Source organism: Hesperophylax consimilis, chromosome 16, assembly GCF_061612785.1.
Source record: "Hesperophylax consimilis isolate HC1 chromosome 16, BYU_Hcon_1.0, whole genome shotgun sequence".
Taxonomy (NCBI): Eukaryota; Metazoa; Arthropoda; class Insecta; order Trichoptera; family Limnephilidae; genus Hesperophylax; species Hesperophylax consimilis.
The window spans coordinates 27,755,979-27,771,115 of NC_142851.1; positions in this window are offsets into that span (position 1 = coordinate 27,755,979).

Genomic DNA, 15,137 nt, shown 5'->3' on the forward strand with positions numbered 1-15,137 from the left:
GTTGCTTAATCTGAGAAAGGTTATTTTAATTACTGGTTGTTATTGTCTAGCTTTGATTATATTGATCTATATATTTCACAAAAATGGTACTACAAAAATAAATCGAATAGGCATTTCTCTGAAATCGTATGACATTACAGCAGTTAATATACGAAATAAATGTCGGTCCGATCGGCATGCATTTGGCAAGGTTGTTGGCTCGGTTCACTCCAATCCTTGGGAAGGAAAGTACAATCATAATTTTTTCCGTAGATATGTAAAGTTGTGCCTATATTAAAAAAAGGAGACAAACACAATGTAAAAATATAAAAGCTTATTTAATGGGCATAATTAAATTGATATTATTACCATGTAACCCCCACCCTCCCTTGTCCCACCCCACCACACCCTCTCTGAAGCTCTGTCCTCGTCTAATATGATTTCTCTCGATTTATTTTGATATTATATTTTATACATTATTAATAAGAACCAAGACTAGTTTTTTATAATGCTGTCTTATAAAGAGAGATGTGCTTTATTTCAAATAAATCCATTTCAAATGGAAATGCAAAATGCAAAATGGGTATTTTCCATTTTGCATTTTAAATGCTTTTCTAAAAACCATTTTGCATTTTAAATGCTTTTCTCAATACATTTTCCATTTTAAATGCTTTTTGCAACATTATTCCTACTATCTCCACTCATCTTTTATTCAAAAGCCCCAAATATCAGTCGGTCCTCAACCTCGCTATGAGAGATAATTTACATTTGTCAAGTTTTTTTTGATTTTTTGATTTCATGGATTCTTTCGTAATCCTCTAACTAGCTAGGGCTTATAACAATACCCTTCATGTTTCTAGCTGACTAGTACTGCGGCTCATTTGGCTTTATTACTATTACCATCTGATGGTTGTATTTACTTGACTGATTTTATATTACATTAATAAGTTTTATGAGGAAAAATTCTTAACTGGATAAAAAACCTCATACAAATGACAAGAAAAAGAAAAACAATAAGTTCTGAACTTTTTACGCTGTTTTACCTTTGTGAATTACTGAGTGTAAATATTTCATTTTTTCATAATTTGGCTGCGTCCTTTTCGCTTCGGAGGTCTGTACATCTACCTGCGGTGAGAAAAAAGCATTTGGGGGAAAAAACGTGTGGGATAAAAACATTTTGTTATATTAAAAAGGATACTTTGCGCTAGTAATTATCGTCCTCTTCTTCTAATTCTTCACTGGCGCTGTCGTCATTCTCATGGAACTTCATGATTAGGTGTTTGGGCATCCTGTGTTTGTAGTTGAATGCGAGATCCGCTGGCGAGTTATAATTACCCAGCGCTTTAATTAACGGATTATCCGGGTTCAGAGTGTTGTAGAATAGGGTGTATCGATTTTTAACTTTTTTTTTGTTTTCAAATTCCAAGTTGAAATAAAGTTGCTACTAGGTACCACAACTTACCACAATTTTTTTTGGATTTTTAAAAAAATGTTTAGGTCTCCCGCACAAGGCCTAAAGTTTTAATTTTTTTCAAAAAATATCAATTTTTTTTTTAATTTAAAAAAATAAATTCATAACTTTTTTGTTTATTCCAAGTTAAAAAACAGTAATATTAGGGCATAAAAATAAGTACGAAACGGTTTTTTTTAATAAAATATGGTATTTTGGTCTCCCGCACAAGCCCTAAAGTTTGTTAATTTTGATGAAATTTTGTAATTTTGTGTACATATATGAACCATGTTTTTTTTAAGTTTAAGCCACCGGAATTAATTGTACTTTTCTTACAGAAGGCATAAAATGAGACAATATATATATACATAATTCTTATATACATACAGTAAAAATATATACCACATATATACTATATATATATAATATGTTTTATACCTGAAAAAAGATAGTTGGACGGTGTAAATTGTATGAGAAAGGTGTTGAAAGAAACTAATGTTATTTGCTATTACTGTTGTTTATTACAAAAGTATAAAAGGTTATAACATGTCATAAAATGTAGTATAAAAACTAAGTACAAAATGTTGCTGATTACTTTCCATACGACATGAGTGGCAGTTTTCTTGTTCTACTGCAAATTTACTGACTTGTTAAAGTATTCGTCCTTTCATCTTGGCTTCAAAACCTTAAATCAAAGTTATGTATAGTATTTACATAGGCCTAGTGAAAATTTTATAAATGTTATTACAGTTCCCAAATGAAATTTCAATTTAATATGGAAGACAATTTGTTCGCGCAATATATATGGGATTGTTAGGTATGCATCCACAGGCTTAAAGGACAAGTGTAATGTCAATACCAAATCCTGCAAATGTCCTACCTACCTTTTTACCCATCCCAAAATGTCACCATATTAAAAATATTGTTGCGACACATGTAAAATCTGACAAGTGGTGTCAGTTGCTTATCAGAGTTCGGAGTGATAATTAATATCAGACAGGTCGAATATACATATATTTTGTGAAGTGAAATCAACTAATACTCCTGGAGACGTGTGATAGTCATCAACGGGTGAGTCCATCTTTCCTGCATTCCAATCTGGGCTTATCTTGTGCTCCAGAAGCCCAGATTTATACCTTTGATTATTGCACTGTCCATCGGGTTTGTCGGATGCATATATCGTCCCATACCTATCATTCGGAGTAGTTTGGGACTTTGAAGGTACACCCACCCTGTCCCACCCCGGTATAGGTGACTTATGGTCACCCCTTCGGAGCTCTCGCATGAATCTAATTTTTTTGAATAAACGGCTCTACAATTTATATAAATGAAGCTAGGCCTTCAAAGTCCCCGCGTACGGTGTTATGAAGCGGTAGTAGTTTGGGACTGGTCCTTTGGGCGTGTGGCATATCACACCACCTCTAAAATATATAGTGGAGTCGCAGCTTCGCGACACCATTTTTGGTCCTTCGAGCCGGATTACCAACGGGGTATTTAAAATTAACATATTTAAAGTTATAAATAAATATTATTTCCTCTTTATACTTTGTTAATTTGTATGTACTAGGTTGCATTTGTAATTATTGTTGTGTTTAAATTCCTACATACAATTAATCATGGCGACTAGCGATAGTACTCAGGATATTAAAATCAAGTTAGTAGAATCGAAGATTAATTTGATGCATAATCGTGTTAATGAATTATACGAGAAAGCGAAAAGTATTGCGGACAGGGAGACGAGAAGTTCGGAGGATTTTCTTAAACAAACGGTTAATATAGCTACATATTATGCACAATTTAACACATTTTGTGATGAATTTCATACACTTCAGTTGAAAAAGGATTCAAATTACAATATGAATTTCGATTTATGGAGTAAATTCGAAAATAAGTACTGTTTTGTAGTTTCTATACGCGAAAGCATTATAGCAAAGCAAGATTCATCACGCGATCGACAGAAGTTAAATAATTCACCATTAATTAAGCTCCCACCGATCGAGATGCCATCGTTCGATGGTAATCAAGAGAATTGGTTGATATTTTATGAAGCTTTTAAATTAAACATTCACTCAAATGAAAATTTGAATACGTCGCAAAAGATGCAATATCTGATAGGGAAACTCCAAGGAAAGGCGTTATCAGTTTTTGCGGGAATACTTCCGAACGAACAAAATTATTTTTTAATTTGGGAAGCTCTCGAAAAGAAATATCAGGACAAACGCGTGCTAGGTACCTTTTATCTGAACAATATTTTGAATTTAAAATTATTGGCACCTAGTAACCCAAATGAGTTAAATAATTTTATCGAAAGGTTTGCGTCTTCCATAGCTGCACTCAAGGAATTAGGTATTGATGACCTAACCGATTTTATAATATTACATGTTGCACTGAAAAAATTAGATATACAGTTGGTGCAAAATTTCGAAATGTCTATACGGGAGAAAGCTATACCTACATATACCGATTTAATAGAATACATTCGGTCGCATGTCAAAATCCTAGAACGAACTGGGCAAAATGATAATAAAGTTGTTAATAATAAAAACAAAGTTACGCATTCATTCGCTGTGGTCGAACCGAAGTCAAGTAATAATAATCGTAACAGGTGTCGGAAATGTAATCATTCTGATCATGTTGAATTGTTTAAATGTGAACAATTTAACGAATTAAGACCAAATGCTCGCTTTCAGTTTGTGAAGTTAAATAATTTATGTGTAAACTGCTTAAGCGATAAACATAAAACTGTGAAATGTCCATCTAAATCGGATTGTAGAATTTGTAAAAAACGACATCACACCGCTCTGCATTTTGAGAGCACGGTGAATACTGAAAGTCAATCGAAAAACGAAGCCATTACATTAATAGCGCGTAATAATAAACATTATAATAATTTTTCTGCGGGTAATATAGCTACGAATGTACTACTGTCAACCGCGCAGTTATTTGCTTATGACAATAAAAATAATCAAGTAACCGTAAGGTGTTTAATTGATTGCGCCTCGCAACAAAATTTAATCAGTTTAAACACTTGTAATGAATTAAATCTTAAAATAATTCCTTTAAATAATTCAGTAGTTAAAAGTGTTGGTTCAGTAGAGACACCAATATTGGGACACGTTGCGTTAAAAATTAAATCCCGCGTTTCAGAAGATACTTATAAAATTAGTCTATTAGTTGTCGATAAAATAACTGATAAGCTTCCTACACAACATGTTGACACAAAGTCATGTGAGCATTTAGTGGGTTTAAACTTAGCGGATGAATCCTGGAACGTTCCATCCGATGTTGATATCTTATTAGGTGCACAGTTATTTCCATATATTCTTCTGGGGAATAAGGTTTTATCTAAACATAATACGAATGCACCACCGGCTATACAGACAGTATTCGGGTATATTGTAATGGGTGAAATACCTACGTGTACGCCGGAGGTTTCGTGGACGTTCGGCCCCATAACCAATGTAGATTTATATAATGCGTTATCCAAGTTTTGGACGATGGAAGACATGCCTATTAAGTCGTTGATGAGTGCTGAAGATGCAGAATGTGAGAAAATGTACCTCGAGTCAGTCCAACGGGATGAATCGGGAAGGTATATTGTATCTTTACCGTTTGAGATAGATCCTAATAATTTAGGTGATTCGCGCCGTGTCGCGCAGCGTCGATATGAATATTTAGAACGGAAATTTAATACGTCGCCAGAATTGCATTGCAGTTATAATGAAGTAGTTTCTGAATATCTGGAAAAGGGATATATGAGGGTTGAAGTTCCGTCTTCATCTAATATTGATGAGGGATATTTCATTCCCCATCACGCAGTAATTCGTAAAGATAAATCAACAACTAAAACTCGTGTTGTATTAGATGCAAGTACAAAGACCAGTTCAGGGTTATCACTTAATGATATTTTGTATACAGGTCCAAATTTGCAATCTAATTTATTTACACTTTTAATTAAATTTCGCTTATTCGCTGTAGCATTAACCGCAGATGTTAAGCAAATGTATCTACGTATAATGGTAACGGAAAGCCATCAAAAATATCAAAAAATTCTCTATAGATTTCACAAAGATGAACAAATTGGAGTTTATCAATTTAATTCACTCGCGTTTGGGTTGAACTGTTCACCATTTCTAGCAATGCGAACTATACGGCAGCTAGCGAGCGATGAAAGAAATCGTTATCCGAAAGCGGCGGAAGTTGCAATTAATGATTTATATATGGACGATTTTGTATATTCTGTAAATACTATAAGTGAAGGCATCACTTTGGCTACAGATTTAATGGCGATGTTCAAGTGTGGAGGATTTGAATTAGTCAAATGGTCGAGTAATTCTCCTCATTTACTGGCCCAATTACCAGAGTCGCACCGCGCGACAATGGATTTTTCGGATAAATGTAGCATTTTAGGATTAAAATGGGATCCGATATCTGATTGTTTTCAATTTATGATATGTCCGACGGAGGAAAAAACTCTATGTAAAAGATCAATTCTTTCCACAATAGCTCGTTTATTCGATGTATTAGGTTTGGTTGCTCCGGTAATTTTATATGCCAAATTACTTTTACAAGAGCTGTGGTTAGAGAAAGTAGGATGGGACGAGGAACTACCCCAAAGTATTGTTAATAGATATGTCAAATTCAAGGAAGAATTACCGATGCTTTCTAATTTATATTTACCTCGATATTTGGGAGTAAAGGAGGACTGCACGATAAATATTATCGCCTTCGCAGATGCGAGTATGAAAGCATACGGTTGTGTAATATATCTTCATGTCACGGATAAGGGTGGCAACACTACAATGAATTTGATATGTTCTAAATCCAAGGTGGCCCCTCTGAAAACAGTATCGCTCGCTCGATTGGAATTATGCGCTGCGCTTATTTTATCTAGACTCGTTAGATCTATTATAGATACTTATAGAAATCGCGTTTCGATAAACGATATATTTGCTTTTTCAGATTCAAAAATAGCACTTTCTTGGATTCACTCGTCCCCGCACCGGTGGCAAACTTTTGTAGCTAATCGAGTTAGTGAAATTCAGGAAAATTTACCCGCGAAACATTTTTATCACATAGATGGCGTTACCAATCCTAGTGATTGTTTATCACGAGGACTACTGCCTGCTCAGCTGGTCGATCATTCTCTTTGGTGGCACGGTCCGCCCTGGGCTGCGAACCCAGTATCCGAGTGGCCTGTCGAAAGATTTTCCCCCTCACGAGAGGAGGAGAATACTTTGGAATTGAAAAAATCGCATACATTTACGATAACGTCAATAGAGGAAAATTCTCCGATATATAATCTTGCTTTAAAAATTTCCTCATGGCCAAAACTGCTGAGAATTGTGGTATATATTTTACGATTTATGCGAAAGTTATCACGCTCAACAGTTATAAGTTCCACGGAATTAAACATTGCTGAAATGAATGTATTAAAAGCTTTACAGAATAGGTATTTTAGTGCCGATATACAATTAATACAGAGGGATAAATTATGCTCACCTTCAATCCGAAAACTAAACCCGTTCTTAGATCATAATGGCTTGTTACGTATAGGTGGTAGATTAACAAACGCGAATATACCTTTTGAAAACAAACATCCAGTACTTTTGCCAAGACAGGATCATATTGTCGATATAATTATAGACTTTCACCATCGTGTGAATTGTCATACTGGTGCACATCTCCTTATGTCAATAATTAGACAGCGTTATTGGATCTTATCGGGGAGAAATCTAATACGCAAAAGAGTACATGCTTGTAATTTCTGTTTTAAAACTGCACCTTCTAATATTATACCGCTAATGGCAGATTTACCTACAGCTAGAGTTCAGGAAGCAAAGGCATTTACACATACGGGTGTAGATTTTGCCGGACCAATAAATATAACCCTTTCTAGGCGTCGTGGGGTAAAAAGTCAAAAGGCATATATATGTCTATTTATTTGTTTAACAACGAAGGCTATACATATGGAAGTGGTATCAGATCTAAGCACGGACAATTTTTTAAACGCATTTAAGCGTTTTCTATCCAGACGCGGACCGGTTTCATGTATGTACAGTGACAATGCGACAAATTTCATAGGCGCAAAGAATTGTCTGGATGACTTATATAATTTTTTAGAGGCAAATTCAACTAAAGAAGTTCTTCGCAATGAATTTAACATTCGGAGAATTGAATGGAAGACGATTCCACCCCGCGCTCCTCACTTTGGAGGATTATGGGAGTCAAATATTAAATGCATTAAATCGCATCTGTATAGGGTTGTGGGTACTCAACTTTTATGTTATGAAGAGCTTCTCACAGTTCTGACACAAATAGAGGCTGTACTTAATTCACGGCCATTATGTTTATTAAGCAGTTCTCATTATCCAGAAGCTCTTACTCCGGCTCATTTTCTGATGTCTACCCCGATTCAGCATCTAACTGCTTATGATTTGACTAATGAACGCATTAGTCTACTGAAAAGGAAAGAGCTTTTGGACCACCTCGTTCAATCTTATTGGAAGAAGTGGCATATAGAGTATCTTCACTCTCTGCAGATGAGAAAAAAATGGAATAGTCCCGCGAATAACATTCTAGTAGGTACCATAGTATTGGTGCATCAAGAGGATGCGCCTCCACTTTATTGGCCGGTGGGTGTTGTTGAGGAGGTGTTCCCTGGTAAAGACGGAGTGGTTCGTGTCGCACGCGTAAGGACCCCTTCCGGGAACTTTAAACGACCAGTCGTAAAATTGTGTCCTTTGCCTACACAATAATTATTATTTCTTTATTTCATTATTTTATAAATTTTCGTTTTAACTTTGCAATATTAATAGCGTATTGATAAGAATATTTATATTTCATCTTTCGTTTTACATTTAACTTTTTACTTTATTTGAAAGTACTTAAAATTTCGGAAGGTACTTTCAACGCCGGGAGAATGTTCGCGCAATATATATGGGATTGTTAGGTATGCATCCACAGGCTTAAAGGACAAGTGTAATGTCAATACCAAATCCTGCAAATGTCCTACCTACCTTTTTACCCATCCCAAAATGTCACCATATTAAAAATATTGTTGCGACACATGTAAAATCTGACAAGTGGTGTCAGTTGCTTATCAGAGTTCGGAGTGATAATTAATATCAGACAGGTCGAATATACATATATTTTGTGAAGTGAAATCAACTAATACTCCTGGAGACGTGTGATAGTCATCAACGGGTGAGTCCATCTTTCCTGCATTCCAATCTGGGCTTATCTTGTGCTCCAGAAGCCCAGATTTATACCTTTGATTATTGCACTGTCCATCGGGTTTGTCGGATGCATATATCGTCCCATACCTATCATTCGGAGTAGTTTGGGACTGGTCCTTTGGGCGTGTGGCATATCACACCACCTCTAAAATATATAGTGGAGTCGCAGCTTCGCGACACCACAATTCTATTGCTGAAGAGTTGGCCAAACGAAACCCCGGCAACATCTCGCAGGCCAGGTGGCTTACTCTGGCAAATCGAGTCCTTCGTTTGTATGTAGCCACCGATGATCCGACCCCTCAGCTAAGAAAGCTTGCAGAGTTCATAATGAAGGTCTACATACCATCATGGTTCTCAATTAAGTGCAATCCCCAAATCCCGCAAGCTTCCATTCATTTTTTAAAAAGGATTCTTTTCCGCAATTACTTGGAAGATGAGCTAAGAAAAGTCGCCCATGCAACGTTACAGAGAAATGCTTTCATGGCTCACCCAGAGCATGTTTTGATAGCTATGCTGTTCGATGAACGAAAACATATCAGAGCCTTGGCTTATAAGGGAATCCAGAAAGCTCGCGCAACCGAAAGGAAAGGGGTAAGGGTATTTAAACCCCCTCAGATCAATTTTGATGCCGAAGACTATATAGATATGATTGACTGGCGATCCACTTCAGTAACCGAACCCCTTCTTGTTACTGATATGAGCCTAGAAGAGTTGGAGTCAATTGCGGAAACTGGCAAAAGTGGAAGGGTTGAATTTAGAATTCCTTCTCACACTCAAGCGGTGGAACGAATTGTCAAGAAAGTCACAGAAGCTTTAAAGCGAGTATGTGGGCTGATCGAAAGAGATGGTTTTATCCGTGCCAGACTGGAAGACCGTAAAGAGCTACCAACGTTCGAGACCAAGAGCCAGTACAAAACCTCTGCAAAGGATTAGAATTTAAGTAATAGGCCAGTGCAATTAGCGATTCGCGATCGAAGTAATTCCGGTAGTCCCAATTTTTTTATATGTTATATAAACTGATCCCCTGATGTAAAATCTGATTTTCCGACCTTGGCGCACCTGTGCTCGCGCCACCATTTTGAAAAAACTGGCCGAAATCGGGCCAAAATCTAGTTTTTCCCAAATATCTTATTTCCAATGCAAATTTCGGCTAAAATATTTTGACAAGTATAATAGAACATAAAATAACCTACAACTTTGTTTAACTAAAATTTCTTCTATCTCTAATAGGTACCGAGGTAGAAAGTCGTAAAGGTGCGTACATTTTTGAAAAAACAAGTTTTTTGCGCGACTAGGTTTGGTTTTTTATAAATACCTCGTTTCCAGTACAATTTTGTGAAAAATTTATTGATAATAATTTTGTAGAAAATAAAATTTCGTTAAAGAAATAGGTATATAATTTATATTTTTTATCTCTATTACGTATCCAAACTCTAATCCACCAAAACCAGGCCAAAAATTGAAACTGAGGTTAGGTGTTTTAAACTTGGCATTCCTTGATTTTATTTTTCTTTAACAATTATTGTTCTAAGAACATATACGTTGACAACAATCGTCATGCCTGTGTCAGACCTAGCTATAAATATAGTAGATAGACTATTTCAGCATATCGGTCGCCATACATTCCCAATGGGAAGACCACTAAAATAGGCCAAGCCACTACATTTGTGCTCGCAGCTTGGTCTGACATGCCTATCAACGTAATCACAACATAAATTTAAGATTATTAATACAATTAAGATGATAAGGTACATAAAAAAGATAAAAAATTGGTATTTTCGTAAAATTAACATTTATTGACATTCTTTTCTTTATTAGTTAAGTTGTCAGCATAACAAAAAATAAAATTAATGGTAGATCAGTTTAGACAGAAGTACGAGCACTTGACTATAGTTTCTTACTTCTGGCCCTGAATAGCTTCTTCATCTGTCTTATCACCCAAATTTGTGGCGACTGGGTCATCATATTCCTGTCATCGTCATCAACGAAGGCTTCTACAGCATTCTCGCAGGAGTTGCCATTGCAATGAATGTAGAGTAGGGAACATTTCAAACCCGACTTTCTGCAGGTGCACTTTCCAGCGCAACCTTTTTTACATTGACATGATATGACGTTCAGCAAGGCCTGAGGTGCAGCTTCCTTCAACATTGTTACTGGAGTAAGTAACCCAACAGCATCCCTTTTCCACCCCCATTCAGTCGGATCTTTATCGTGATCAAGCCAAGTCTGCACTTGCAAGTATGTTCTTGAAGCGTGTTGCTGGACTGCATCTTTGGTGGGTGGTAGCCTGGATAAATTGAATTTGTTCTTTTTTACTCCTTTGACGAAAATGATGTACCTTAAATTTTCCAAATTTGATTTCTCGTTGCCGCCATACAAAAGTGCAAATAGTTGTTCGGCAGCCAAAGTGATTGTTTCTGTCTTTGCTTTTGGGTCTTGAAATACACGAACAAGTTCATTCACTGAGTGGTTCTTGAGAAGAATATTACAAAATTTGTGTTTGCCTTGACCGAACGGAGCTCCAGTTGTATCGCTACCACTTATGGCATGAAGTAATAAAATGTTTTCAACTATTTCGATGTGTTTAAAACATTTTTTCGAGTACAACGCGTTAGAACTTTTTGGTAATATACGTTGAGAGGTGAGAGAGCTGTGAGGAGTACCAGCAGATCAATATCCTGACCAACGATTATGACTACATCATGTTGAGATGACAACGAATTTGCTGTGTTCACTAAGAGAACGTCAGCATCCTCTTCAGCTTGTACTGTCGTTATGTAGGATCGTGCAAATAAGGTTCTGAGTAGGGAAATAAAACGAGACTTGTTCTTCTCATTTCCCAGAAACTTTTCCTGTGGCACTTGTGGGTGCATGCTTTCAAAAAACAAAACTTCAGCAGAAGTTGTAACTCTGGCACGCCGTGCTCTTTCCACCCCTTTAGTGCTATTCTTTTCCATAGAATCTGGGTATCCATCGAATACCACTACTGCATTGGATCCATAGTGATTTTGCACATATCTGACATATTGCTGGAAAATTACTGAAAAAGGATGAGCACGAGCCCCATACAACTTTGTGCAGTGAATATCCTCCATCAATTACCTGTATTTTACTGCTTCCCAGTTCTGTATTATTTGGTAGAGGGTTTAATGATGAATAAAATATAGACTTCGTTCTTTTGCGCATGCCTTCTTCTGAGAAAAGAGACAATGGTACAGGAGAGAGTTCATATTGAAAATATTATTTAAGTTCACTTTCAGACTTTTTGGCAATACACATACGATGGAATAGCATTAATGGATATATTGACATAGTCACACCCTGATTTTTGACACTGCTGGTCACCGCCGCAAGAGAAACTATTGCATCATACTTTTTAAGTGTAGGTTTCCAAAGTTCTTGTTGATAACTTTAGACATAGCTAATTTCCCCATCTTTTCAGCCATGTGACAAGTGACTTTTCTATCCCCGATTGTGCCACTGCTAATAGACATAATCACGTTTGTTTTAGGAAATGGTTCATGGCAAGCAAACCAATCAATGAGAGTTTGAACGTCTCGATCATCCCTCTTAATTCTTGCAGGCCTCATCTCTACATGTTGCTCTGACGTTCCTGATTCAATCCCACAAAATGACTCGATACCCTCACAAATGTTATGCAGATAAACGAATCCAGCAGTCCAACGAAGGATGGAACTGTCTGTGTTTCCCCGTCCTTGGGTCAAACCTCCAGATGTTTTCATCGATATCATCAGAGTTTGTTCGATGGTCATGTCAGACCAAATCCCTGACCAAAATTTATGAGACCGTCGGATCGTAAAGTAGCCCTCTTTTGTAAATCTTTCATACTCGATTGCACTGAATCATTTCGAACTGAACGCTGCTGTGACACTGACGCTGTCAAGCTCCGCTCCAGGCTCAAGACGTGATACGCGGCAACTGAAGGGAACCGGAGGGGAGGAGTAGAAGGGTGGGGGGTAGCCCTCCCCATACCGAAGTGCCCTCTAGTAAATTTATAGATGTTTGTATTTAAAAATGCAAAAAAAATCTAATAACGTGATAATAAACCGTGATAGATTTTCTGTGCGTACCTACTTGGATTTGTTTATTATTTATATCGGTTAAAAACTATATAAACATAAAAAACGGCACAGTTTTTTTTGAAATTTTATGTTCTACATAATTGGTATCAATAAAATTTTCATGAAATTCCACTGGAAACGAGGTATTTATAAAAAAACAAACTTAGTCGCGCAAAAAACTTGTTTTTTCAAAAATATACGCACCTTTACGACTTTCTACCTCGGTACCTATTAGAGATAGAAGAAATTTTCGTTAGCAAAAGTTGTAGGTTATTTTATGTTCTATTATACTTGTTAACATATTTTAGCCAAAATTTGCATTGGAAATGAGATATTTGGGAAAAACTAGATTTTGGCCCGATTTCGGCAAGTTTTTTCAAAATGGCGGCGCGAGCACAAGTGCGCCAAGGTCGGAAAATCAGATTTTACATCAGGGGATCAGTTTATATAACATATAAAAAAATTGGGACTACCGGAATTACTTCGATCGCGACGCCCTTTTTGGCGCTAATTGCACTGGCCTATAAGTTTTTTCGACTATTTTGTAGTTATAATGTTTCTAAATAACGTCTTTATCATACTGTCTTCTATATTAAATTGAAATTTCATTTGGGAACTGTAATACATTTATAAAATTTTCACTAGGCCTATGTAAAAACTATACATAATTTTGATTTAAGGTTTTGAAGCCAAGATGAAAGGACGAATACTTAAACAAGTCAGTAAATTTGCAGTAGAACAAGAAAACTGCCACTCATGTCGTATGGAAAGTAATCAGCAACATTTTGTACTTAGTTTTTATACTACATTTTATGACATGTTATAACCTTTTATACTTTTGTAAAAAACAACAGTAATAGCAAATAACATTAGTTTCTTTCAACACCTTTCTCATACAATTTACACCGTCCAACTATCTTTTTTCAGGTATAAAACATATTATATATATATAGTATATATGTGGTATATATTTTTACTGTATGTATATATATATTGTCTCATTTTATGCCTTCTGTAAGAAAAGTACAATTAATTCCGGTGGCTTAAACTTAAAAAAACATGGTTCATATATGTACACAAAATTACAAAATTTCATCAAAATTAACAAACTTTAGGGCTTGTGCGGGAGACCAAAATACCATATTTTATTAAAAAAAACCGTTTCGTACTTATTTTTATGCCCTAATATTACTGTTTTTTAACTTGGAATAAACAAAAAAGTTGTGAATTTATTTTTTTAAATTAAAAAAAAAATTGATATTTTTTGAAAAAAATTAAAACTTTAGGCCTTGTGCGGGAGACCTAAACATTTTTTTAAAAATCCAAAAAAAATTGTGGTAAGTTGTGGTACCTAGTAGCAACTTTATTTCACCTTGGAATTTGAAAACAAAAAAAAAGTTAAAAATCGATACACCCTATTGTAGAATCGTGATGTGAGTTGGTATGCGTGCTCCTGTAATGTTGGTATATCTTCTTGTTCGTGTATTCTTTTTAGGTTTGTGTATCGTGGTGTGTTGTAGGCAATTTTTATGCATTTGTTTTGAGTAACTTGAAGTTTGTTGAATGTGGTGTATGCAATGTTACTCCAAACCGGAAAAGCATACATTAGCGCCGGGCGAATTAGGCTGAGGTACAGATGAATTTTCTTCCTTTTAGCTAGCGAGCTCTTTCTGTTGAATATTGGGCTTATCGATCCTATTGCTTTTTGCGTTTTTGCCGTCGCTAAGGCGATGTGAGCTTTCCAATTTAGTTTTGAGTCCATTGTGAGTCCCAGGTACTTGACTTCGGATTTCCAATCTAGTTGCTTTCCGCCCATGAGAATTTTGGCTTGCGGGATGTTATTTTTGAGTTTTCGCGTGAATGTTATCGCTTCAGTTTTAGTCTCGTTTAGTTTCAGCCGCCATTTTTTGTAGTATTCGGTGAGCGTGTCGAGGCCTCTCTGTACGTATTTCACTGCCATTTCAGGCTTTCTTGAGGTAGCGTAGACTCCCACATCGTCCGCATAAATTGCCTTGTTGCATTTCTCATTTAGCGGAGGTATATCGTAGGTATACAGATTGACAAAGTGCGGTCCGAGTAAACTTCCCTGCGGGACTCCTTTAGGTATATTTCGTCTTGTTGATGTAGCATCGCCCACTTTGACCGTGAAGGTTCGCTCTCTGTACGTATTTCACTGCCATTTCAGGCTTTCTTGAGGTAGCGTAGACTCCCACATCGTCCGCATAAATTGCCTTGTTGCATTTCTCATTTAGCGGAGGTATATCGTAGGTATACAGATTGACAAAGTGCGGTCCGAGTAAACTTCCCTGCGGGACTCCTTTAGGTATATTTCGTCTTGTTGATGTAGCATCGCCCACTTTGACCGTGAAGGTTCGGTTTTCTAGGTAC